This window comes from Astatotilapia calliptera, chromosome 3, assembly GCF_964374335.1.
Source record: "Astatotilapia calliptera chromosome 3, fAstCal68.1, whole genome shotgun sequence".
NCBI lineage: Eukaryota > Metazoa > Chordata > Actinopteri > Cichliformes > Cichlidae > Astatotilapia > Astatotilapia calliptera.
In genome coordinates, this window is record NC_137424.1 from 26,155,671 (window position 1) to 26,181,771 (window position 26,101).

At 42.0% G+C, this 26,101-nt stretch overlaps 1 long non-coding RNA gene across 1 annotated transcript; it reads right to left on the bottom strand.

Annotated features, from left to right (window-relative positions):
* Positions 1–22,891: 22,891 nt before the first annotated feature.
* Positions 22,892–25,855, bottom strand: LOC145426205 (uncharacterized). The gene is made up of 3 exons (XR_013906925.1): positions 25,335–25,855; positions 24,936–24,984; positions 22,892–23,471 (listed from the first exon to the last, which is right to left on the bottom strand). It is a non-coding gene; the product is annotated as an uncharacterized LOC145426205 (long non-coding RNA).
* Positions 25,856–26,101: the final 246 nt, after the last annotated feature.

Below are 26,101 nucleotides of genomic sequence, written 5' to 3' on the forward strand. Positions count from 1 at the left end.
TCTTAAACTTCAGTGCACGCTTGCAGGGATCAGCTGACACAGATCGCTGTCACAGGCTGGTTAGTTATTTAAATGGTTTCAGGTTAGTTTATTTGATCTAAGACTTCAGTGCATGGTCGCAAAGATCAGCTGACACAGATCGCTGGCACAGGCTGGTTAGTTATTTAATGGTTTCAACTTAGTTTATTTTCTCTAAAACTTCAGTGCACGGTTGCAGGGATCAGCTAACACAGATCGCTGGTTAGTTATTTAATGGTTTCAGCTTTGTTTATTTGATCTACAACTTCAGTCCACGTTCGCAGGGATCAGCTGACACAGATCTCTGGCACAGCCTGATTGGTTATTTAATGGTTTCAGCTTAGTTTATTTGATCTAAAACTTCAGTGCACGGTTGCAGGGATCAGCTGACACAGATCGCTCGCACAGGCTGGTTAGTTATTTAATGGTTTCAGGTTAGTTTATTTGATCTAAGACTTCAGTGCATGGTCGCAGGGATCAGCTGACACAGATCCCTGGCACAGGCTGGTTAGTTATTTAATTGTTTCAGCTTACTTTATTTTCTGTAAAACTTCAGTGCACAGTGGCAGGGATCAGCTAACACAGATCCCTGACACACGCTGGTTAGTTATTTAATGGTTTCAACTTAGTTTATTTTCTCTAAAAATTCAGTGCACGGTTGCAGGGATCAGTTGACAAAGATTCCTGGCACAGGCTGGTTAGTTATTTAATGGTTTCAACTTAGTTTATTTGATCTAAAACTTCAGTGCACGGTCGCAGGGATCAGCTGACACAGATCGCTGGTTAGTTATTTAATGGTTTCAGCTTAGTTTATTTGATCTAAAACTTCAGTCCACGTTCGCAGGGATCAGCTGACCCAGATCGCTGGCACAGGCTGGTTAGTTATTTAATGGTTTCAGCTTAGTTTATTTGATCTAAGACTTCAGTGCACGGTTGCAGGGATCAGCTGACACAGATCGCTGGTTAGTTATTTAATGGTTTCAGCTTAGTTTATTTGATCTAAGACTTCAGTGCACGGTCGCAGTGATCAGCTGACACAGATCGCTGGTTAGTTATTTAATGGTTTCAGCTTTGTTTATTTGATCTAAAACTTCAGTCCACGTTCGCAGGGATCAGCTGACACAGATCTCTGGCACAGGCTGGTTGGTTATTTAATGGTTTCAGCTTAGTTTATTTGATCTAAGACGTAAGTGCACGGTTGCAGGGATCAGCTGACACAGATCGCTGGCACAGGCTGGTTAGTTATTTAATGGTTTCAGCTTAGTTTATTTGATCTAAAACTTCAGTGCACGGTTGCAGGGATCAGCTGACACAGATCGCTGTCACAGGCTGGTTAGTTATTTAAATGGTTTCAACTTAGTTTATCATAAAAAACTTCAGTGCACGGTTGCAGGAATCAGCTGAAACAGATCGCTGGCACAGGCTGGCTAGTTATTTAATGGTTTCGGTTTGGTTTATTTTATCTAAAACTTCAGTGCACGGTTGCAGGGATCAGCTGACACAGATCGCTGGCACAGGCTGGTTAGTTATTTAATGGTTTCAGCTTAGTTTATCTAAAACTTCAGTGCACGGTTGCAGGGATCAGCTGAAACAGATCGCTGGTACAGGCTGGTTAGTTATTTAATGGTTTCAGCCAAGTTTATCTAAAACTTCAGTGCACGGTTGCAGGAATCAGCTGACACAGATCCCTGGCACAGGCTGGTTAGTTATTTAATGGTTTCGGTTTGGTTTATTTTATCTAAAACTTCAGTGCACGGTCGCAGGGTTCCGCTGACACAGATCGCTGGCACAGGCTGGTTAGTTATTTAATGGTTTCAGCTTAGTTTATCTAAAACTTCAGTGCACGGTTGCAGGGATCAGCTGAAACAGATCGCTGGTACAGGCTGGTTAGTTATTTAATGGTTTCAGCCAAGTTTATCTAAAACTTCAGTGCACGGTTGCAGGAATCAGCTGACACAGATCCCTGGCACAGGCTGGCTAGTTATTTAATGGTTTCAGCTTAGTTTATCTAAAACTTCAGTGCACGGTTGCAGGAATCAGCTGACACAGATCGCTGGCACAGGCTGGTTAGTTATTTAATGGTTTCAGCTTAGTTTATCTAAAACTTCAGTGCACGGTTGCAGGGATCAGCTGACACAGATCCCTGGCACAGGCTGGTTAGTTATTTAATGGTTTTAACTTAGTTTATTTGATCTAAAACTTCAGTGCACGATTGCAGGGATCAGCTGAAACAGATCGCTGGTACAGGCTGGTTAGTTATTTAATGGTTTCAGCTTAGTTTATCTAAAACTTCAGTGCGCGGTTGCAGGAATCAGCTGACACAGATCCCTTGCACAGGCTGGTTAGTTATTTAATGGTTTCAACTTAGTTTATTTTATCTAAAACTTCAGTGCACGGTCGCAGGGATCCGCTGACACAGATCGCTGGCACAGGCTGGTTAGTTATTGAATGGTTTCAGCTTAGTTTATTTGATCTAAAACTTCAGTGCACGGTTGCAGGGATCAGCTGACACAGATCGCTGTCACAGGCTGGTTAGTTATTTAATGGTTTTAACTTAGTTTATTTGATCTAAAACTTCAGTGCACGATTGCAGGGATCAGCTGAAACAGATCGCTCGTACAGGCTGGTTAGTTATTTAATGGTTTCAGCCAAGTTTATCTAAAACTTCAGTCCACGTTCGCAGGGATCAGCTGACACAGATCTCTGGCACAGGCTGGTTGGTTATTTAATGGTTTCAGCTTAGTTTATTTGATCTAAGACGTAAGTGCACGGTTGCAGGGATCAGCTGACACAGATCGCTGGCACAGGCTGGTTGGTTATTTAATGGTTTCAGCTTAGTTTATTTGATCTAAGACGTAAGTGCACGGTTGCAGGGATCAGCTGACACAGATCGCTGGCACAGGCTGGTTAGTTATTTAATGGTTTCAGCTTAGTTTATTTGATCTAAAACTTCAGTGCACGGTTGCAGGGATCAGCTGACACAGATCGCTGTCACAGGCTGGTTAGTTATTTAAATGGTTTCAACTTAGTTTATCATAAAAAACTTCAGTGCACGGTTGCAGGAATCAGCTGAAACAGATCGCTGGCACAGGCTGGTTAGTTATTTAATGGTTTCAACTTAGTTTATCTAAAACTTCAGTGCACGGTTGCAGGAATCAGCTGACACAGATCGCTGGCACAGGCTGGTTAGTTATTTAATGGTTTCGGTTTGGTTTATTTTATCTAAAACTTCAGTGCACGGTTGCAGGGATCAGCTGACACAGATCGCTGGCACAGGCTGGTTAGTTATTTAATGGTTTCAGCTTAGTTTATCTAAAACTTCAGTGCACGGTTGCAGGGATCAGATGAAACAGATCGCTGGCACAGGCTGGCTAGTTATTTAATGGTTTCGGTTTGGTTTATTTTATCTAAAACTTCAGTGCACGGTTGCAGGGATCAGCTGACACAGATCGCTGGCACAGGCTGGTTAGTTATTTAATGGTTTCAGCTTAGTTTATCTAAAACTTCAGTGCACGGTTGCAGGGATCAGCTGAAACAGATCGCTGGTACAGGCTGGTTAGTTATTTAATGGTTTCAGCCAAGTTTATCTAAAACTTCAGTGCACGGTTGCAGGAATCAGCTGACACAGATCCCTGGCACAGGCTGGTTAGTTATTTTTTAATGTATTTATTTATGCAAGTTTCAAAATTTTTTTTACACATTCACAAACAGCGGGACAGAAGAACACAGACAATAAAGACAATAACAACCAAAAAAAAACAAACAAACAAACAAAAAAAACAGAGCAACAAACCACACAACAGGGTACAAGGCCAGCACATATTAAAAACAGCAGAGAAGCAAACAAAGCAAGTGGTATACATGTCAAACAACTCACAATCTAGTGAGTCCAATCCACAAGATCAAATCCAAAGATCGCTAGGAGGAGCTGATAACAATCATGCAAAAACAGTTATGGGCAACAGCTCAGAATGAAAGCAGTTAAAACAATGTGGTCAGGACCCAGGGCGTGGACTGTCCTTCTTAATGTGGTCTATAAAGGGCCCCCATATCTTCCTGAACTTCTCCATGGAATCAGACGTAGAGAACCGAATTTCTTCCAGGTATAGACAGGAGACCATCTCCTCGAGCCACCTCTTGAAGCAGGGAGGGGAGGCAGATTTCCACTCCCCCAGAATCAAACGTTTGGCAATCACCATACCAAACATGAGGGCCTGTTGAACAGCAAAGGGAAGTGCCAAGGAGTCGCCGGAGCAGCCCAGGATCACCATAAGACAGTCAGGATACAGTTGCCTATCATAAACAGTGCTATAGAAACTAAAAATACTAGTCCAAAAGGCTGTAAGCGTAGAACAGGACCAAAAAAGATGGCCAAGAGTACCGTCCACAAGTTTACATTTATCACATTTGGGGGAAACGTTAGGAAAAATCTTGTTCAATTTGGTTTTGGAATAGTGCAGTCTATGGACAACCTTAAATTGAATTAACTGAAGCCGGGCGTTAACAGAGCATAGTTTTATCCGACTTAACACTTCAGCCCATAGATCGTCAGAGATAACCAAACCAGTGTCCCTTGTCCAAGCCTCTTTAATATGGCAAGAGGGGGCTGCCGAAGAAAAAAGGTTGACAAGCCGAGAAATTAAGTGTTTTGAGGTGGGAGGTTCGTTCATCATATTGTAAAAGACATGCTGTATGGGGATGGTATCTAAATTTGAGAACGCTTGCTTGACATAATTCCTAATTTGTAAGTACCGAAAAAAATGACTTGTAGGGAGATTGTACTTTGTCTGAAGCTGAGCAAAAGAGGCAAAATGATTGTCGATATAAAGATCCTTTATAGCAATTAACCCTTTGACAGGCCATTGTTTGAAAGCAGCATCCATTGTACTAGGCGTAAAGCTAGGATTGTGGCAGATCGGGGCAAAAGTTGACACTACCGGGAGGTTCAAGATTCTCTTAATTTGATTCAATATTTTTACGGAGTTGCAAAGAATAAAGTCATCACATGCACATTTAATAACCGATTTTGAAAATAAGATAGCTGGCAAGGATGCTCCAGTGTGCTCGATAGCAGTGCTAAGCTCCAATTCGAGCCATTTAGGGCTGGACCTGCATCCCACAGCATCACCAACTATAGGCAGATTCCAGAAGACCCAGGCTCTGGCATTACAGGCCCAGTAATAATGTCTGAAAACTGGAAGGCCCAGACCACCCTCGTCCGAGGGCTTTTGCAAGTGAGACTTCGAGATGCGGGGGGGCTTGTAGGCCCAAACGAAAGGCATGATAATGGCATCCAACGCTTTGAAAAAGGAAGACCTGAGAAAAATAGGAACGTTCTGGAATAGGTACATGAATTTAGGGAGCACAACCATTTTGATTATATTGATACGGCCAATCATTGAAAGTGGGAGAAGTTTCCACCTATCTATCATACACTTGAGCTCATCAGTTAGAACCGAATAATTAAGCCTGAAGAGGAGTTTTGAGTTCCTAGGGATGTTAATACCCAGGTAAGAAAAGTAATCCTGGGAGACCTTAAAGGGCAAACTAGACAGGAAATCAGGGCCCAGACCAGACGACAGCGGCATAAGAACAGACTTCTTCCAATTTATGGTGAACCCTGATAGGTGGCCAAAGCTGTCAATCAGCTTAAGAAGTGGAGGAAGGGAGATCTTTAAATCTGAAAGAGCCAATATGATATCATCTGCATACAGACCGATTGTGTACTCTGACGTGCCACAATTTATACCAGAGATATGGGAATTGGCTCTGATGGCAATGGCCAACGGCTCAAGAGCTAAAGCAAAAAGCATTGGAGAGAGGCAACAACCCTGCCTTGTCCCACGGTGTAAGAGGAACGGGAGCGACCTCTCATGGTTGGTAAGGACCGAGGAACGAGGGCAAGCGTAAAGCAACTTAATCATATTCAAAAAATTCGACCCAAAACCAAATTTTTCAAGAGTAGCAAACAAATAACTCCATTCCACTTGGTCGAAAGCCTGCTGGGCATCGAGTGAAATCACCGCAGAATTGGGCAGTGTCGTTGAGTACATCGCATTTAAGAGACATCTAGTATTAGAAAAAGAGAATCTATTGGGGATAAAACCCGATTGGTCAGGATGAATTATAGAGCCTATGTGCTTATTTAACCGGTTGGTTAGGACTTTAGCAATTATCTTTTGGTCTGAGTTGAGAAGACTTAGGGGACGATAGGAAGAAACATTAGTTTCGTCTCTGTCTTTTTTCAGGAGGAGACATATATGGGCATCGTAGAAAGAATGAGGGAATGAGCCGTTTAACACTGCGCAATTTACCATCCGAAGTAGCAGGGGAGCGATAACGTCAATATGTGTCTTATAAAGCTCTATCCCGAAACCGTCCGGACCACATGCTTTTCCATTAGGAAAGGAGCAGATTGCATTTCTAATTTCCTCCAGCGTAAAGTCTGCATCGAGTAAGCCCCGTGCAGCCTCAGGAAGAGTCGGGATGTCTAAAGCATTAAGAAAATTAGTGATTTCAGCAACTGTGGCCGTAGTACTAGATGTGTATAACTGACAATAAAAACTGCGAAATCTGTCATTTATCTGCTTGTGATCGGACAGCAACTGGCCAGTTGCAGAGAGAATTCTGTGTATCGCCCTTTCAGCTTGAATGCCCTTCAGCTGTCTGGAAAGCACCTTGTCAGCCTTTTCACCAAGCTCAAAATGCTTCTGTTTTAATCGACGAATACAATTCATGACCTGCTCCCCCAACATGTGGTTGTAGTCATATTTCAATTTGAGAATGGTATTAAGTGTGTCAGCAGCCCCGGTATCGCGATACTTCTCCTCCAACACAGACAGCTCTGCCTCAATATTAGTACGCAGCCTGAGTTTGTCCCTCTTCTGAGAAGCTTGATAAGCAATAATATGGCCTCTAATAACGACTTTAAAGGACTCCCACAAAACAGAGTCTGAAACTACACCATTATCATTAAATTGTAAAAATTCTGCGATTTTAGTAGATAGGTAAACCGTAAAAGAGTCATTTAGATATAAAGAGGGGTTAAATTTCCAATTGTATTGGGGGGTATATAGGTTGAAGTCAATTACCGTTGAGAGAGGTGCATGGTCCGAAACTAAAATACTGTGATAAGTGGAACTAACCACTTTCGAAATAAGCCTGGAATCAATAAGAAAATAGTCAATTCTACTGAAGCTGCCATGGACAGGGGAGAAGAAAGAGTATTGCTTTTCTAACGGATGCTGGTGCCTCCAAATGTCAACCAAGTCCAAAGATTTAGTAAGAGTATTGAGTACAGAAACAGCTCTCAAGGTTGGGGCCAGGGACGCAGAAGACCTATCCAACAATGGATCGAAATAACAATTAAAATCACCACCGATAATGATATTATGGTCATTGTATTGTGAGACAAGATTGAATATTTTACTAAAGAAGTCAGGGTTGTCAAAATTAGGGGCATAGATGTTCAAGAGGACTACAGGGGTGGAGTTGACTGTACCTGTAACAAGTATGAACCTCCCACCTGGATCACATATCTGAGTTTTGAATATAAAAGGAATAGTTCTGCGAACAAGAATGGCAACCCCTCTCGCCCTGGAAGAAAAGGCGGACTGGTACACCTGTGACACCCATACCGATCTTAATCGCCTCTGCTCTGAAGGTTGGATATGGGTCTCCTGTAAAAAAATTATATCAGAAGACAGAGATTTTAAATGCGAAAATACTTTACCACGTTTAAGAGCTTTGCCCATACCTCGACAATTCCAGGTTGTAAAAGTGATGTGGCTCATCCCCATCTTAAGTGAGTGGATGGTGTACGACGATGTGGAAGGACAAAATGAAGGCTTTGAGGTTTGACAAATAAAGAGCTGGCACTTACATCAAAAAACAAAAACGACACATATTTAGAAACAAGTAGACCCCCCCCCCCCCTCCCACCCCCACCCACCCCACAAACCGCAGAAAAAAAGATAGCGGAACGCCCCCAATATCCAACAGGGAGGCAGCCGGGAACCAGGGCCAGCCTGACTGAACACTAATACTCAAAGAAAATACCGTGGAGCCCCGTGCGCCCCACATATAATCTAATTAACAAACATGAAAAACAAAATTGTGCACCAAGTACGAAAGATCCAACTCAAATATCTAGATGGATATAAAACTTTAACCGTTGCAACAAAACTGCAAATATGCAGAAATGAGACAGAGCATACAGAAACATGTGCATATTCCCAATATCACAACGTAACACAAATACTGTAGAGGCAAAACCCAATAGGCAAAATAGGCACTTTACACCGTTTCAGTGCGGGAAAGAGATGAACTCTACAGTATGTAAATCACAGTATGCAAACCAAAAAAACCTTTATATTGCGCATTGATCAGCTGAGGACAAAGATGTTGGATCAAAACATTCAACATAGCTGGGTAGAGAACATTACTGCAGAAAATGCGCGAATATGTAAACATGTCGTGAAATTAGTAAGTCACTTGTGAATTATTATTCATTTGCAGAGCCAATGGAGTCAGCAAACCGTGCAGCTTCCTCCGGCGACATAAAAGTCTTCGATGTGTTGTTATATTCGACATGGAGCTTTGCGGGAAAGCGAAGAGAGCACTTAGCACCGGCGTCGATCAGCCGCTTCCTCACACCACCAAAGGCCTGCCGCTGCGCCGAGACCTCCGCAGTGTAATCAGGAAAAATGGAAACTCTGTCTCCGCGGTACAGCAAAGGAGACCTTTGCCTGCTGAGTCGTAGTATGTCAAACACATCACGGTCGTTGTGGACTTTAGCGATGATGACACGTGGCCGTTCATTGGGCTGTGGCTTCGGTCTCAGGCTACGGTGGGCTCGGTCTATTTTTATCGGCCTGCTGAAGTTCTCACGACCCAAAAGTTCTGGAAGTAGGTTAGCAACGAAGTCGGTAGGGCTGCCTTTCTCATCCCCTTCCTTAACTCCCGCAATCCTCACGTTGAGTCGGCGAGAGCGCCCCTCCAGATCGTTGACTTTAGCTTTGAGGAGAGTGTTAACCACCTGTAGCTCTTTGCACGATGCTTCCAGCGCTGCTAATCGGCTATCGTTAGCGGACATAGCTTCATCAAGGTCTTCAAACCGGCGCTCAGACTCATGATATTTCTTCTGGAGAGAAGTTAGCGTTGCATCAATTGCATCGAGACGGCCCTCAACCGACTTCTTCAACCCGTCCACGAGCGAGGTTATTTTGGAAAGCTCGGCTCCATGGTTAGCGATAGCCGCTAATATGGCATCATTACCTGCCGCCGACTGGCTCGCTTTGGACGTATCCCTCTGGCTCTCATCTTTCTTCGGCATGATGACAAAAGATCGGCTCCGACAGTCCGCGAAACAGATTTTAAAACTACCCAGCTAGAAATAAACTTAAAGTGCAACTTTATGAGTGAGAAGGCACGGAGAGCACAGAAAACACGTCTACTCCATAGCTGCACACGAGCGCCCCCCCCGGCTGGTTAGTTATTTAATGGTTTCGGTTTGGTTTATTTTATCTAAAACTTCAGTGAACGGTTGCAGGGATCAGCTGACACAGATCGCTGGCACAGGCTGGTTAGTTATTTAATGGTTTCAGCTTAGTTTATCTAAAACTTCAGTGCACGGTTGCAGGGATCAGCTGAAACAGATCGCTGGTACAGGCTGGTTAGTTATTTAATGGTTTCAGCTGAGTTTATCTAAAACTTCAGTGCACGGTTGCAGGAATCAGCTGACACAGATCGCTGGCACAGGCTGGTTAGTTATTTAAATGGTTTCGGTTTGGTTTATTTTATCTAAAACTTCAGTGCACGGTTGCAGGAATCAGCTGACACAGATCCCTGGCACAGGCTGGTTAGTTATTTAATGGTTTTAACTTAGTTTATTTGATCTAAAACTTCAGTGCACGATTGCAGGGATCAGCTGAAACAGATCGCTGGCACAGGCTGGTTAGTTATTTAAATGGTTTCAGGTTAGTTTATTTGATCTAAGACTTCAGTGCATGGTCGCAAATATCAGCTGACACAGATCCCTGGCACAGGCTGGTTAGTTATTTAATGGTTTCAACTTAGTTTATTTTATCTAAAACTTCAGTGCACGGTCGCAAATATCAGCTGACACAGATCCCTGGCACAGGCTGGTTAGTTATTTAATGGTTTCAACTTAGTTTATCTAAAACTTCAGTGCACGGTTGAAGGGATCAGCTGACACAGATCGCTGTCACAGGCTGGTTAGTTATTTAAATGGTTTCAGGTTAGTTTATTTGATATAAGACTTCAGTGCATGGTCGCAGTGATCAGCTGACACAGATCGCTGGTTAGTTATTTAATGGTTTCAGCTTTGTTTATTTGATCTACAACTTCAGTCCACGTTCGCAGGGATCAGCTGACACAGATCTCTGGCACAGCCTGGTTGGTTATTTAATGGTTTCAGGTTAGTTTATTTGATCTAAAACTTCAGTGCACGGTTGCAGGGATCAGCTGACGCAGATCGCTCGCACAGGCTGGTTAGTTATTTAATGGTTTCAGGTTAGTTTATTTGATCTAAGACTTCAGTGCACGTTCGCAGGGATCAGCTGACACAGATCTCTGGCACAGCCTGGTTGGTTATTTAATGGTTTCAGGTTAGTTTATTTGATCTAAAACTTCAGTGCATGGTCGCAGGGATCAGCTGACACAGATCCCTGGCACAGGCTGGTTAGTTATTTAATGGTTTCAACTTAGTTTATTTTCTCTAAAAATTCAGTGCACGGTTGCAGGGATCAGTTGACAAAGATTCCTGGCACAGGCTGGTTAGTTATTTAATGGTTTCAACTTAGTTTATTTTCTCTAAAACTTCAGTGCACGGTTGCAGGGATCAGCTGACACAGATCGCTGGCACAGGCTGGTTAGTTGTTTAGTGGTTTCAGCTTAGTTTATTTGATCTAAAACTTCAGTGCACGGTTGCAGGGATCAGCTGACACAGATCCCTGGCACAGGCTGCCTAGTTATTTAATGGTTTCAGCTTAGTTTATCTAAAACTTCAGTGCACGGTTGCAGGAATCAGCTGACACAGATCCCTGGCACAGGCTGGCTAGTTATTTATTGGTTTCAGCTTAGTTTATCTAAAACTTCAGTGCACGGTCGCAGGAATCAGCTGACACAGATCGCTGGCACAGGCTGGTTAGTTATTTAATGGTTTCGGTTTGGTTTATTTGATCTAAAACTTCAGTGCACGGTTGCAGGGATTAGCTGACACAGATCCCTGGCACAGGCTGGTTAGTTATTTAATGGTTTTAACTTAGTTTATTTGATCTAAAACTTCAGTGCACGATTGCAGGGATCAGCTGAAACAGATCGCTGGTACAGGCTGGTTAGTTATTTAATGGTTTCAGCCAAGTTTATCTAAAACTTCAGTGCGCGGTTGCAGGGATCAGCTGACACAGATCCCTTGCACAGGCTGGTTAGTTATTTAATGGTTTCAACTTAGTTTATTTTATCTAAAACTTCAGTGCACGGTCGCAGGGATCCGCTGACACAGATCGCTGGCACAGGCTGGTTAGTTATTTAATGGTTTCAGCTTAGTTTATTTGATCTAAAACTTCAGTGCACGGTCGCAGGGATCAGCTGACACAGATCGCTGTCACAGGCTGGTTAGTTATTTAAATGGTTTCAGGTTAGTTTATTTGATCTAAGACTTCAGTGCACGTTTGCAGGGATCAGCTGACACAGATCGCTGGCACAGGCTGGTTAGTTATTTAGTGGTTTCAGCTTAGTTTATTTGATCTAAAACTTCAGTGCACGGTCGCAGTGATCAGCTGACACAGATCGCTGGTTAGTTATTTAATGGTTTCAGCTTTGTTTATTTGATCTACAACTTCAGTCCACGTTCGCAGGGATCAGCTGACACAGATCTCTGGCACAGCCTGGTTGGTTATTTAATGGTTTCAGCTTAGTTTATTTGATCTAAAACTTCAGTGCACGGTTGCAGGGATCAGCTGACACAGATCGCTCGCACAAGCTGGTTAGTTATTTAATGGTTTCAGGTTAGTTTATTTGATCTAAGACTTCAGTGCATGGTCGCAGGGATCAGCTGACACAGATCCCTGGCACAGGCTGGTTAGTTATTTAATGGTTTCAGCTTACTTTATTTTCTGTAAAACTTCAGTGCACAGTTGCAGGGATCAGCTAACACAGATCCCTGACACACGCTGGTTAGTTATTTAATGGTTTCAACTTAGTTTATTTTCTCTAAAAATTCAGTGCACGGTTGCAGGGATCAGTTGACAAAGATTCCTGGCACAGGCTGGTTAGTTATTTAATGGTTTCAACTTAGTTTATTTTCTCTAAAACTTCAGTGCACGGTTGCAGGGATCAGCTGACACAGATCGCTGGCACAGGCTGGTTAGTTATTTAAATGGTTTCAACTTAGTTTATCATAAAAAACTTCAGTGCACGGTTGCAGGGATCAGCTGACACAGATCGTTGGCACAGGCTGGTTAGTTATTTAATGGTTTCAACTTAGTTTATCTAAAACTTCAGTGCACGGTCGCAGGGATCCGCTGACACAGATCGCTGGCACAGGCTGGTTAGTTATTTAATGGTTTCAGGTTAGTTTATCTAAAACTTCAGTGCACGGTTGCAGGGATCAGATGAAACAGATCGCTGGCACAGGCTGGCTAGTTATTTAATGGTTTCAGCTTAGTTTATCTAAAACTTCAGTGCACGGTTGCAGGGATCAGCTGACACAGATCCCTGGCACAGGCTGGCTAGTTATTTAATGGTTTCAGCTTAGTTTATCTAAAACTTCAGTGCACGGTTGCAGGAATCAGCTGACACAGATCGCTGGCACAGGCTGGTTAGTTATTTAATGGTTTCGGTTTGGTTTATTTTATCTAAAACTTCAGTCCACGTTCGCAGGGATCAGCTGACACAGATCTCTGGCACAGGCTGGTTGGTTATTTAATGGTTTCAGCTTAGTTTATTTGATCTAAGACGTAAGTGCAGGGTTGCAGGGATCAGCTGACACAGATCGCTGGCACAGGCTGGTTAGTTATTTAATGGTTTCAGCTTAGTTTATTTGATCTAAAACTTCAGTGCACGGTTGCAGGAATCAGCTGACACAGATCCCTGGCACAGGCTGGCTAGTTATTTAATGGTTTCAGCTTAGTTTATCTAAAACTTCAGTGCACGGTTGCAGGAATCAGCTGACACAGATCGCTGGCACAGGCTGGTTAGTTATTTAATGGTTTCGGTTTGGTTTATTTTATCTAAAACTTCAGTGCACGGTTGCAGGGATCAGCTGACACAGATCGCTGGCACAGGCTGGTTAGTTATTTAATGGTTTTAACTTAGTTTATTTGATCTAAAACTTCAGTGCACGGTCGCAGGGATCAGCTGACACAGATCGCTGGCACAGGCTGGTTAGTTATTTAATGGTTTTAACTTAGTTTATTTTATCTAAAACTTCAGTGCACGGTCGCAGGGATCCGCTGACACAGATCGCTGGCACAGGCTGGTTAGTTTTTGAATGGTTTCAGCTTAGTTTATTTGATCTAAAACTTCAGTGCACGGTTGCAGGGATCAGCTGACACAGATCGCTGTCACAGGCTGGTTAGTTATTTAATGGTTTTAACTTAGTTTATTTGATCTAAAACTTCAGTGCACGATTGCAGGGATCAGCTGACACAGATCCCTTGCACAGGCTGGTTAGTTATTTAATGGTTTCAACTTAGTTTATTTTATCTAAAACTTCAGTGCACGGTCGCAGGGATCCGCTGACACAGATCGCTGGCATAGGCTGGTTAGTTATTGAATGGTTTCAGCTTAGTTTATTTGATCTAAAACTTCAGTGCACGGTTGCAGGGATCAGCTGACACAGATCGCTGTCACAGGCTGGTTAGTTATTTAATGGTTTTAACTTAGTTTATTTGATCTAAAACTTCAGTGCACGATTGCAGGGATCAGCTGAAACAGATCGCTGGTACAGGCTGGTTAGTTATTTAATGGTTTCAGCCAAGTTTATCTAAAACTTCAGTGCGCGGTTGCAGGGATCAGCTGACACAGATCCTTGCACAGGCTGGTTAGTTATTTAATGGTTTCAACTTAGTTTATTTTATCTAAAACTTCAGTGCACGGTCGCAGGGATCCGCTGACACAGATCGCTGTCACAGGCTGGTTAGTTATTTAAATGGTTTCAGGTTAGTTTATTTGATCTAAGACTTCAGTGCATGGTCGCAAATATCAGCTGACACAGATCCCTGTCACAGGCTGGTTAGTTATTTAATGGTTTCAACTTAGTTTATCTAAAACTTCAGTGCACGGTTGCAGGGATCAGCTGACACAGATCGCTGTCACAGGCTGGTCAGTTATTTAAATGGTTTCAGGTTAGTTTATTTGATCTAAGACTTCAGTGCATGGTCGCAAATATCAGCTGACACAGATCCCTGGCACAGGCTGGTTAGTTATTTAATGGTTTCAACTTAGTTTATTTTCTCTAAAACTTCAGTGCACGGTCGCAGTGATCAGCTGACACAGATCGCTGGTTAGTTATTTAATGGTTTCAGCTTTGTTTATTTGATCTACAACTTCAGTCCACGTTCGCAGGGATCAGCTGACACAGATCTCTGGCACAGCCTGGTTGGTTATTTAATGGTTTCAGGTTAGTTTATTTTCTCTAAAAATTCAGTGCACGGTTGCAGCGATCAGCTGACACAGATCCCTGGCACAGGCTGGTTAGTTATTTAATGGTTTCAGCTTAGTTTATCTAAAACTTCAGTGCACGGTTGCAGGGATCAGATGAAACAGATCGCTGGCACAGGCTGGCTAGTTATTTAATGGTTTCAGCTTAGTTTATCTAAAACTTCAGTGCACGGTTGCAGGGATCAGCTGACACAGATCCCTGGCACAGGCTGGTTAGTTATTTAATGGTTTTAACTTAGTTTATTTGATCTAAAACTTCAGTGCACGATTGCAGGGATCAGCTGAAACAGATCGCTGGTACAGGCTGGTTAGTTATTTAATGGTTTCAGCCAAGTTTATCTAAAACTTCAGTGCGCGGTTGCAGGGATCAGCTGACACAGATCCCTTGCACAGGCTGGTTAGTTATTTAATGGTTTCAACTTAGTTTATTTTATCTAAAACTTCAGTGCACGGTTGCAGGGATCCGCTGACACAGATCGCTGGCACAGGCTGGTTAGTTATTTAATGGTTTCAGCTTAGTTTATTTGATCTAAAACTTCAGTGCACGCTTGCAGGGATCAGCTGACACAGATCGCTGTCACAGGCTGGTTAGTTATTTAAATGGTTTCAGGTTTTTTTTATTTGATCTAAGACTTCAGTGCATGGTCGCAAAGATCAGCTGACACAGATCCCTGGCACAGGCTGGTTAGTTATTTAATGGTTTCAACTTAGTTTATTTTCTCTAAAACTTCAGTGCACGGTTGCAGGGATCAGCTAACACAGATCCCTGACACACGCTGGTTAGTTATTTAATGGTTTCAACTTAGTTTATTTTCTCTAAAACTTCAGTGCACGGTTGCAGGGATCAGCTGACACAGATCGCTGGCACAGGCTGGTTAGTTATTTAGTGGTTTCAGCTTAGTTTATTTGATCTAAAACTTCAGTGCACGGTCGCAGTGATCAGCTGACACAGATCGCTGGTTAGTTATTTAATGGTTTCAGCCTTGTTTATTTGATCTACAACTTCAGTCCACGTTCGCAGGGATCAGCTGACACAGATCTCTGGCACAGCCTGGTTGGTTATTTAATGGTTTCAGCTTAGTTTATTTGATCTAAAACTTCAGTGCACGGTTGCAGGGATCAGCTGACACAGATCGCTCGCACAGGCTGGTTAGTTATTTAATGGTTTCAGGTTAGTTTATTTGATCTAAGACTTCAGTGCATGGTCGCAAAGATCAGCTGACACAGATCGCTGGCACAGGCTGGTTAGTTGTTTAGTGGTTTCAGCTTAGTTTATTTGATCTAAAACTTCAGTCCACGTTCGCAGGGATCAGCTGACACAGATCTCTGGCACAGCCTGGTTGGTTATTTAATGGTTTCAGCTTAGTTTATTTGATCTAAGACGTAAGTGCACGGTTGCAGGGATCAGCTGAAACAGATCGCTGGCACAGGCTGGTTAGTTATTTAATGGTTTCAACTTAGTTTATTTTATCTTAAACTTCAGTGCACGGTCGCAGGGATCAGCTGACACAGATCTCTGGCACAGCCTGTTTGGTTATTTAATGGTTTCAGCTTTGTTTATTTGATCTAAAACTTCAGTCCACGTTCGCAGGGATCAGCTGACACAGATCTCTGGCACAGGCTGGTTGGTTATTTAATGGTTTCAGCTTAGTTTATTTGATCTAAAACTTCAGTGCACGGTTGCAGGGATCAGCTGACACAGATCTCTGGCACAGGCTGGTTGGTTATTTAATGGTTTCAGCTTAGTTTATTTGATCTAAGACGTAAGTGCACGGTTGCAGGGATCAGCTGACACAGATCGCTGGCACAGGCTGGCTAGTTATTTAATGGTTTCAGCTTAGTTTATCATAAAAAACTTCAGTGCACGGTTGCAGGAATCAGCTGAAACAGATCGCTGGCACAGGCTGGCTAGTTATTTAATGGTTTCAGCTTAGTTTATCTAAAACTTCAGTGCACGGTTGCAGGGATCAGCTGACACAGATCCCTGGCACAGGCTGGCTAGTTATTTAATGGTTTCAGCTTAGTTTATCTAAAACTTCAGTGCACGGTTGCAGGAATCAGCTGACACAGATCGCTGGCACAGGCTGGTTAGTTATTTAATGGTTTCGGTTTGGTTTATTTTATCTAAAACTTCAGTGCACGGTTGCAGGGATCAGCTGACACAGATCGCTGGCACAGGCTGGTTAGTTATTTAATGGTTTCAGCTTAGTTTATCTAAAACTTCAGTGCACGGTTGCAGGGATCAGCTGAAACAGATCGCTGGTACAGGCTGGTTAGTTATTTAATGGTTTCAGCCAAGTTTATCTAAAACTTCAGTGCACGGTTGCAGGGATCAGCTGACACAGATCCCTGGCACAGGCTGGCTAGTTATTTAATGGTTTCAGCTTAGTTTATCTAAAACTTCAGTGCACGGTTGCAGGAATCAGCTGACACAGATCCCTGGCACAGGCTGGCTAGTTATTTAATGGTTTCAGCTTAGTTTATCTAAAACTTCAGTGCACGGTTGCAGGAATCAGCTGACACAGATCGCTGGCACAGGCTGGTTAGTTATTTAATGGTTTCAACTTAGTTTATTTTATCTAAAACTTCAGTGCACGGTCGCAGGGATCAGCTGACACAGATCCCTGGCACAGGCTGGTTAGTTATTTAATGGTTTCGGTTTGGTTTATTTTATCTAAAACTTCAGTGCACGGTTGCAGGGATCAGCTGACACAGATCCCTGGCACAGGCTGGTTAGTTATTTAATGGTTTCAACTTAGTTTATTTTATCTAAAACTTCAGTGCACGGTCGCAGGGATCCGCTGACACAGATCGCTGTCACAGGCTGGTTAGTTATTTAATGGTTTTAACTTAGTTTATTTGATCTAAAACTTCAGTGCACGATTGCAGGGATCAGCTGAAACAGATCGCTGGTACAGGCTGGTTAGTTATTTAATGGTTTCAGCCAAGTTTATCTAAAACTTCAGTGCGCGGTTGCAGGGATCAGCTGACACAGATCCTTGCACAGGCTGGTTAGTTATTTAATGGTTTCAACTTAGTTTATTTTATCTAAAACTTCAGTGCACGGTCGCAGGGATCCGCTGACACAGATCGCTGTCACAGGCTGGTTAGTTATTTAAATGGTTTCAGGTTAGTTTATTTGATCTAAGACTTCAGTGCATGGTCGCAAATATCAGCTGACACAGATCCCTGGCACAGGCTGGTTAGTTATTTAATGGTTTCAGCTTAGTTTATCTAAAACTTCAGTGCACGGTTGCAGGGATCAGCTGACACAGATCGCTGGCACAGGCTGGTTAGTTATTTAATGGTTTCGGTTTGGTTTATTTTATCTAAAACTTCAGTGCACGGTTGCAGGGATCAGCTGACACAGATCGCTGGCACAGGCTGGTTAGTTATTTAATGGTTTCAGCTTAGTTTATCTAAAACTTCAGTGCACGGTTGCAGGGATCAGATGAAACAGATCGCTGGCACAGGCTGGCTAGTTATTTAATGGTTTCAGCTTAGTTTATCTAAAACTTCAGTGCACGGTTGCAGGGATCAGCTGACACAGATCCCTGGCACAGGCTGGCTAGTTATTTAATGGTTTCAGCTTAGTTTATCTAAAACTTCAGTGCACGGTTGCAGGAATCAGCTGACACAGATCGCTGGTACAGGCTGGTTAGTTATTTAATGGTTTCAGCTTAGTTTATCTAAAACTTCAGTGCACGGTTGCAGGGATCAGCTGAAACAGATCGCTGGCACAGGCTGGTTAGTTATTTAATGGTTTCAGCTTAGTTTATCTAAAACTTCAGTGCACGGTTGCAGGGATCAGCTGAAACAGATCGCTGGTACAGGCTGGTTAGTTATTTAATGGTTTCAGCCAAGTTTATCTAAAACTTCCGTGCACGGTTGCAGGGATCAGCTGACACAGATCGCTGGCACAGGCTGGCTAGTTATTTAATGGTTTCAGCTTAGTTTATCTAAAACTTCAGTGCACGGTTGCAGGGATCAGCTGACACAGATCCCTGGCACAGGCTGGTTAGTTATTTAATGGTTTTAACTTAGTTTATTTGATCTAAAACTTCAGTGCACGATTGCAGTGATCAGCTGAAACAGATCGCTGGTACAGGCTGGTTAGTTATTTAATGGTTTCAGCCAAGTTTATCTAAAACTTCAGTGCGCGGTTGCAGGGATCAGCTGACACAGATCTCTTGCACAGGCTGGTTAGTTATTTAATGGTTTCAACTTAGTTTATTTTATCTAAAACTTCAGTGCACGGTCGCAGGGATCCGCTGACACAGATCGCTGGCACAGGCTGGTTAGTTATTTAATGGTTTCAGCTTAGTTTATTTGATCTAAAACTTCAGTGCACGCTTGCAGGGATCAGCTGACACAGATCGCTCGCACAGGCTGGTTGGTTATTTAATGGTTTCAGGTTAGTTTATTTGATCTAAGACTTCAGTGCACGTTCGCAAAGATCAGCTGAAACAGATCGCTGGCACAGGCTGGCTAGTTATTTAATGGTTTCAGCTTAGTTTATCTAAAACTTAAGTGCACGGTTGCAGGGATCAGCTGACACAGATCCCTGGCACAGGCTGGTTAGTTATTTAATGGTTTCAACTTAGTTTATTTTATCTTAAACTTCAGTGCACGGTCGCAGGGATCCGCTGACACAGATCGCTGGCACAGGCTGGTTAGTTATTAAATGGTTTTAACTTAGTTTATTTGATCTAAAACTTCAGTGCACGATTGCAGGGATAAGCTGAAACAGATCGCTGGTACAGGCTGGTTAGTTATTTAATGGTTTCAGCCAAGTTTATCTAAAACTTCAGTGTGCGGTTGCAGGGATCAGCTGACACAGATCCCTTGCACAGGCTGGTTAGTTATTTAATGGTTTCAACTTAGTTTATTTTATCTAAAACTTCAGTGCACGGTCGCAGGGATCCGCTGACACAGATCGCTGGCACAGGCTGGTTAGTTATTTAATGGTTTCAGCTTAGTTTATTTGATCTAAAACTTCAGTGCACGCTTGCAGGGATCAGCTGACACAGATCGCTGTCACAGGCTGGTTAGTTATTTAAATGGTTTCAGGTTAGTTTATTTGATCTAAGACTTCAGTGCATGGTCGCAAAGATCAGCTGACACAGATCCCTGGCACAGGCTGGTTAGTTATTTAATGGTTTCAACTTAGTTTATTTTCTCTAAAACTTCAGTGCACGGTTGCAGGGATCAGCTAACACAGATCCCTGACACACGCTGGTTAGTTATTTAATGGTTTCAACTTAGTTTATTTTCTCTAAAACTTCAGTGCACGGTTGTAGGGATCAGCTGACACAGATCGCTGGCACAGGCTGGTTAGTTATTTAGTGGTTTCAGCTTAGTTTATTTGATCTACAACTTCAGTCCACGTTCGCAGGGATCAGCTGACACAGATCTCTGGCACAGCCTGATTGGTTATTTAATGGTTTCAGCTTAGTTTATTTGATCTAAAACTTCAGTGCACGGTTGCAGGGATCAGCTGACACAGATCGCTCGCACAGGCTGGTTAGTTATTTAATGGTTTCAGGTTAGTTTATTTGATCTAAGACTTCAGTGCATGGTCGCAGGGATCAGCTGACACAGATCCCTGGCACAGGCTGGTTAGTTATTTAATTGTTTCAGCTTACTTTATTTTCTGTAAAACTTCAGTGCACAGTTGCAGGGATCAGCTAACACAGATCCCTGACACACGCTGGTTAGTTATTTAATGGTTTCAACTTAGTTTATTTTCTCTAAAAATTCAGTGCACGGTTGCAGGGATCAGTTGACAAAGATTCCTGGCACAGGCTGGTTAGTTGTTTAGTGGTTTCAGCTTAGTTTATTTGATCTAAAACTTCAGTGCACGGTTGCAGGGATCAGCTGACACAGATCGCTCGCACAGGCTGGTTGGTTATTTAATGGTTTCAGGTTAGTTTATTTGATCTAAGACTTCAGTGCATGTTCGCAAAGATCAGCTGAAACAGATCGCTGGCACAGATCCCTTGCACAGGCTGGTTAGTTATTTAATGGTTTCAACTTAGTTTATTTTATCTTAAACTTCAGTGCACGGTCGCAGGGATCCGCTGACACAGATCGCTGGTTAGTTATTTAATGGTTTCAGCTTAGTTTATTTTATCTAAAACTTCAGTGCACGGTCGCAGTGATCAGCTGACACAGATCGCTGGTTAGTTATTTAATGGTTTCAACTTAGTTTATTTTATCTAAAACTTCAGTGCACGGTTGCAGGGATCAGCTGACACAGATCGCTGGCACAGGCTGGTTAGTTGTTTAGTGGTTTCAGCTTAGTTTATTTGATCTAAGACTTCAGTGCACGTTCGCAAAGATCAGCTGAAACAGATCGCTCGCACAGGCTGGTTAGTTGTTTAGTGGTTTCAGCTTAGTTTATTTGATCTAAGACTTCAGTGCACGTTCGCAAAGATCAGCTGAAACAGATCGCTGGCACAGGCTGGTTAGTTGTTTAGTGGTTTCAGCTTAGTTTATTTGATCTAAGACTTCAGTGCACGGTTGCAGGGATCAGCTGACACAGATCGCTGTCACAGGCTGGTTAGTTATTTAAATGGTTTCAACTTAGTTTATCATAAAAAACTTCAGTGCACGGTTGCAGGGATCCGCTGACACAGATCGCTGGTTAGTTATTTAATGGTTTCAACTTCGTTTATTTTATCTTAAACTTCAGTGCACGGTCGCAGGGATCCGCTGACACAGATCGCTGGTTAGTTATTTAATGGTTTCAGCTTAGTTTATTTTATCTAAAACTTCAGTGCACGGTCGCAGGGATCAGCTGACACAGATTGCTGGTTAGTTATTTAATGGTTTCAGCTTTGTTTATTTGATCTAAGACTTCAGTCCACGTTCGCAGGGATCAGCTGACCCAGATCGCTGGCACAGGCTGGTTAGTTATTTAATGGTTTCAGCTTAGTTTATTTGATCTAAGACGTAAGTGCACGGTTGCAGGGATCAGCTGACACAGATCGCTGTCACAGGCTGGTTAGTTATTTAAATGGTTTCAGCTTAGTTTATTTGATCTAAGACTTCAGTGCACGGTTGCAGGGATCAGCTGACACAGATCGCTAGCACAGGCTGGTTAGTTATTTAATGGTTTCAGCTTAGTTTATTTGATCTAAGACGTAAGTGCACGGTTGCAGGGATCAGCTGACACAGATCGCTGTCACAGGCTGGTTAGTTATTTAAATGGTTTCAGCTTAGTTTATTTGATCTAAGACTTCAGTGCACGGTTGCAGGGATCAGCTGACACAGATCGCTAGCACAGGCTGGTTAGTTATTTAATGGTTTCAACTTAGTTTATTTTATCTAAAACTTCAGTGCACGTTCGCAGGGATCAGCTGACACAGATCGCTGGCACAGGCTGGTTAGTTATTTAATGGTTTCAACTTAGTTTATCATAAAAAACTTCAGTGCACGGTTGCAGGAATCAGCTGAAACAGATCGCTGGCACAGGCTGGTTAGTTATTTAATGGTTTCAACTTAGTTTATCTAAAACTTTTCAGTGCACGGTTGCAGGAATCAGCTGACACAGATCGCTGGCACAGGCTGGTTAGTTATTTAATGCTTTCGGTTTGGTTTATTTTATCTAAAACTTCAGTGCACGGTTGCAGGGATCAGCTGACACAGATCGCTGGCACAGGCTGGTTAGTTATTTAATGGTTTCAGCTTAGTTTATCTAAAACTTCAGTGCACGGTTGCAGGGATCAGATGAAACAGATCGCTGGCACAGGCTGGCTAGTTATTTAATGGTTTCAGCTTAGTTTATCTAAAACTTCAGTGCACGGTTGCAGGGATCAGCTGACACAGATCCCTGGCACAGGCTGGTTAGTTATTTAATGGTTTCAGCTTAGTTTATTTGATCTAAGACTTCAGTGCATGGTCGCAAAGATCAGCTGACACAGATCCCTGACACACGCTGGTTAGTTATTTAATGGTTTCAACTTAGTTTATTTTCTCTAAAACTTCAGTGCACGGTTGCAGGGATCAGCTGACACAGATCGCTGGCACAGGCTGGTTAGTTATTTAATGGTTTCAGCTTACTTTATTTTCTGTAAAACTTCAGTGCACATTTGCAGGGATCAGCTAAAACAGATCGCTGGCACAGAAAGAAAACATCTCCCTGTCATTGGCTTTCATTTGAAAATGAAATTAGAATGACAACATGTTAATATGCTTGCAAATTATTTTAATGGGTTAATAAACATTTGTGGAAGTGCCGATGTAGGGCAGGATGCTTCCTACACCTGTGGCATGCACTTGTGTTTCTGTAAATGAATTGCTTGGACGAAGCGTTTTCCACAGTTATTACAGGGGAATGGTTTTTCTCCTGTGTGAATACGCTGGTGCATTTTCAAGTTCCCTAAGTGAGAGAACCTTTTTCCACACTCATCACAGGGGAATGGTTTTTCTCCTGTGTGGGTGTATTGGTGTCTTTTCAAAGGACTTCGGTGAGTGAAGGTCTTTCCACACTCTTCACAGAGGAATGGTTTTTTTCCACTGTGCCCAAACTGATGCACCTGAAGATGAACTAACTGGGCAAAGCTCTGGCCACACTGATCACAAGAATAGGGTTTTTGTCCAGTGTGCAGACGCTGATGGACCTTCAAACTTAATAGTGTTTTGAACATTTTCCCACACTGCTCACAGAGGTATCGTTTGGTGTGAACTTTTGTGCGCAGATCCAGCTGTTCTTCAGTTGAATCTACCCCCTTCTTATGGTGAGGTCTTCTTTGCATTTTCCCGGTCTGTATATAAAGAGAAAGAAGAGATGGACAGAGTAACAACAATCTACAACCATTTGATCTGATAGACTTCCTCCTTACAAAGACTGAGGTGTTGTGAAAAAGTGGAAATGGGAAATTACTGAAGAGTTGTTGTGTCCTTCTTTCATAAACTCCTCCCGCCAGGTGAGGGATGAAAAACGTGTTTGTAGTCAGAAGATGTTTTGATGCAGTCAGCATGCTCATTACCCCAACAATATTTTGCATATTAATTATACATGTTTTTTACCCATTTATATGTAACTTAAACAGGCTATTTACAAGTAAGCAAAGTAATCCTGTTCACACGTCACCAAATGCAAACACAAACCCACTATTCAACAACGGAAACTCTGTGCTTCCCCATCTGATTCCATAATTGGAGTCAGCAGGGAAACTGCAATTTTAGTGAAAGGTAAGTAAAAATATATCCTGGCTGTACCTGTAATGCCAAAAATGCTAAATTAACTGTTCCCCTGGCCCCTTTGGGAACATTTTTATGTCACTGTGAAGTTTACCTTTCACCTTCACATAAGATAAGATAAGATAAACCTTTATTAGTCCCACACATAGGAAATGTGTTTGTTCACAGCAGAAAGTGGACAGTAAAAAGTTAAGAGCAGCAAAGTCTACTCTTCATTCTATCAGAAACAGTTATCACAGCTCGTACATTTTCTTTTTACACATATATGTAAGCACTGAGCCAAATTTAGTAATGCCAACACATTAAAAGAACAACATTTGTCTCTTATGTATGATACATCTATATATACACTGTAACAGATACTTGTCTTTGAGTGAAGATTTAAGGTGATATAAATAAATAACTGCAACTTGAATCTTTACTGAAGCTCAGTATTTGACACAGAGTTCAAACTCACTGCTGTAATAACTAATAATGATTAATATAATAACTATAATATTGGCCATATTATAGTTACATTACCAAAGTGAGATGATTTTAGTCTCATGAACAACACTATCTAATTGTTATTTACTAGCTAATCTTAAAATGACTGTTCAGTACAGAAATGAAGCCCAACAATCATGTTTGTACAGTCCTGTGGTCTCAGCCTCAGATTCTTATCAAATCACACAGAGCTCATGTAGAAACAAATGTACAAAATATGTTCTCCTTCATTTCTGTCAAACAAAGCTGTATGAAACGTTTCCAAGCCTCGCACTTCCGGCCTTAACGGTCTTTGAGTACGCGGACCTTGAGGACCGTTAAGGCTGCGTACTTTAAAGCTGCAGACCCCGAATTGGGATACAGCCTTAACGTCGTTTTCCTTCGCTATTTAAATTCACAAGCACTACATAATCTCATAGTGCCACCTACCTGGCATTCCTCGGGATCAGCAGTTAATTTTCATGAGGCAATTTTAGGTGGGTTACACTTGGAATGCCATGTCTCTTCCTTATCTAATGTGTCACGTTAAAGTGACTTACCTCTGCCACTGTGAGCATTTGGCTGCTGGTGTTACTCAGTGAATCAGCTCTGACAAACATAAAGATAATAAGTTTAGAGAAAAATTATCCAAATACTGCCTTAAAAACAACAATGATGTTAAGACTTCTCATCCAAGCACATAAATGAAAAACAACATATGTACCTTTAAAATTTAGCTTGAAAATATGATTAAATACTTTAAAGTAGCAATAAGAAAGATAATCAAGTTAGATACTACAAATTTACAGACATTTCGTCTCGTGTTTGTGCCTAGTTTTAAAGATAAACTGGACCTGAAACATGAATTCAATTGAAAATAACACAATTAAAAGGAAAAAAAAACACTGAATGTCCTTTGATTTACTAAAACTACCACTGACCACCAGTTTTTTTCTTACCCTTGGCATGTGAGGGACATTTGTTTTGGTCCTGCTTAATGCTTGCCTTCACTGAACTCTGAGAGATGCACCAATGGTTCCCATGGTATCCAAAGCTGACTCCACTTCATAAGGTTCCAGAAGTGAATTTAAAAATCAACACCAAGTATTTAATGAACCACAAATCCCAGCAGGATAACAACCACTGGTGTTTTTTCCTCCAAACTTTATTTATTCAAAGTCATAAACAAAACAAAATAATAACTAACAACGAAATCAAAAATGACATAAAAGAAATAAAACCCACTCAAACTCATTATTGAACAAAATCAGTTACATTTACATTTCATCTTGTCAGAATATAATACACACAGCATATTAAATTCAACAAGATGAAGGTGTTCATAGTGTATTTGTATTGAGTATTACATAAGATGTATGTAGTTTAAACTCAACTTAAACTCTAACAGATCAACAGATCATGCATTTATAACAGCTCTCCACACAGCCCTTTCTCTAGCATTTTATTTTCATTCATTTTCACTTTCATTAGCAGATGTAAAGAGGGTTTTTTTATATATATATCTTATTAAAAGCCCCTCTGATATGTTATATATATCTATAAAAAAAAATCTGTCTCGCTCATGTCTGCAGTAGGCTCACTTAGCATAGGGGGTCTAGCCTCAGGACCCTTACTGGATACAGACATCCCAGGCGGGAATGAAACTTGCGATCCTCGGCTCCAAAGGCCTGTAGATATATATATATATATATATATATATATATAT